Source organism: Rhamphochromis longiceps, linkage group LG18 (genome assembly GCF_057381845.1).
Source record: "Rhamphochromis longiceps isolate RC_006_pf linkage group LG18, R_longiceps_female_GT1.1, whole genome shotgun sequence".
NCBI lineage: Eukaryota > Metazoa > Chordata > Actinopteri > Cichliformes > Cichlidae > Rhamphochromis > Rhamphochromis longiceps.
In genome coordinates, this window is record NC_140574.1 from 24,852,865 (window position 1) to 24,855,113 (window position 2,249).

The following is a 2,249-nucleotide window of genomic DNA, read 5'->3' on the forward strand; positions in this document are numbered from 1 at the left end:
ACTGAACACAGTGGAAATGGCAGCCATTTAACACATAGCAGTGGCACAAAAAGGTCCCGAGAAGGCAGGAAGGTTAAACAACATCTCCTGGCGATTAATACAGGAACAGGACTGGCTTTTCCCTTCAGGCTCAAATTGTTGTTTTTTTTGCTTGAAAGTGACATGAAATGACTCCAAAAAAAAAATCATTTAAGCAAAACTAACGAGCCTGTTTTGAAAATGTAGAAAGTGCAGATATTTGTTTAAAAATGTTCGGAGTAAAGGTAAAAAGTTTTCCGAAAAATAAATACTAAAGTAAAGTACAGATATCTGAAAATTCTACTTAAGTACTTCGTTACTTCCCACCTCTGCAAATAACAAGCTGTAACATATAATAAAGCATTGAATATAAGCTAAAATGTCTTTGTGAGAGTAATAAACTAATAAACTGTCTCCTGAGTATATCATTTAAATGCAAAGCACTGTATTTTTGCTGTATTCTTAGTGTTTTTGTGAAGGTTGTGTTGCTGTGTTTAGATTTTTCTGGACTTGGTGTTAATGGTTCATATCAAGCGTTACCCTCATAACAGTCTTTGCAGAGGCCAGTCGTTCGGTGCTAAACATTAGCGTATAACTGTCTTTTGTTTTATTCTTATATCCCTCTTTTCTATTTCACTGGGAACTCTCTCCAGCTTTAACACACACTCTCCATCTTAACTCGTTCTTGTAACTTAAGAATCTTTTGTTAATGGTAATTTGTTTTGGCAGCCAGAAAGTTTAGGATTTAAAACCGTTAATGACATTTGGCTCTGCTTGCCCGTTTTGAGTTTATATCATCCTCTTTTCTTTTCTTGTCTTTTCAATTTTCAGTTTCCTTACACAGTGAGTCCAACTATTGTGATTAAATTGGTCTATCGAAAGCAACTTTAGGAAAGATAATAGTTGCACACAGTCAGTCTACGGATATAATTATTTTATAGTGAGTGTCTTCAGCTACCTAAAGTGCGACAGTTCAGTGAAATCTTCTCGTCTTTGCTCAGTGCTGCAGTTTACTTTCTTCCATTTCACAGCTGAGTGTCTAATCTTTCCTTACTGGTGCTGTATGTAAAATGCAAACGAGCAGAAGCCATAGTGATTCCTGCTAAGGTTACTGCTTAAGTGCTCGCTGCTGGATTTACCAGCACGCAAACCATCCCTTTACACTGTGGCTACTGTAATCTGCAACAAAGGTTTCTTCCTGTAAAAAATGTATATATATGAATAGAAGCTTTAAATTTTAGTTTTAAATTCCTGTAAATCTGTATCTTTGAAAGCATAATTGTTCATGCTGACCTCTCAAGCTCTCAGCATTTTTGTGATTCGGTTTCATCTCACAGTTACAGTTGTGCATCTTTAATTAAAGTTTATTCAAACCAGCCTTAAAATGAAAGCTGTCTTGACTTGAGTATTTGCTTTAGCTGTTTTGATCACTGTGGCACACGGATGTATCTAAAACTTAACAACAATCACTGAGAACCACATAGCACGTTCACAAAAATCAAAGTCTAAGTGACATTTGGCTTTGCTTGCCCATTTTGAGCTTATATCATCCTCTTTTCTTTTCTCGCCTCAAAGCAACAAACTAAACACAAATGTTTTGGTGTTTTTTTTAATTGAGCACATCACTACTAAATTCAATTTAAAAATATATATGTAGTGTATCATTGTACAGTATTCAATTGTAAAGGTTGAATACTGTATTTTTCCTGTATTCTTACAGCAATTTGTTACAGTGTGTGATCAGCGCACCTTTCCTCTTGTTCTCAAAAATATTAGATCCCAGCAGCACTCGATCTTACCCTCTCCCCTCTAAAACAGGTTAGCAATTAAATGGCAAAAACAGCAGGGGACACTGTGTGTGTACACCTATTTCAGTACATTACAAATGTCTTCCACTTATTTCAACCGGGGGCCCGATATGGTTCTGATACAAGAGACAAGTGAGGAAAAGAGAGGGTCACTTATGGAGGGGAAATAGCTGGTGTTTGACAGGAGGCCTTTCTAAATCCCACACTCATCCATCATAAGTGGCATTTGTGTACTCTGAAGGCCTGATAATAGCCTTTTGCATTTTCACACTGCGCTTTGCCTTTTGGATTTGATCGGGGAGAGAGGGAATGGATGGAAATAGGTGAGGAGGGTGGAATGGGACACACACACACACACACACACACACACACACACACACACACACACACACACACACACACACACACACACACACACACATA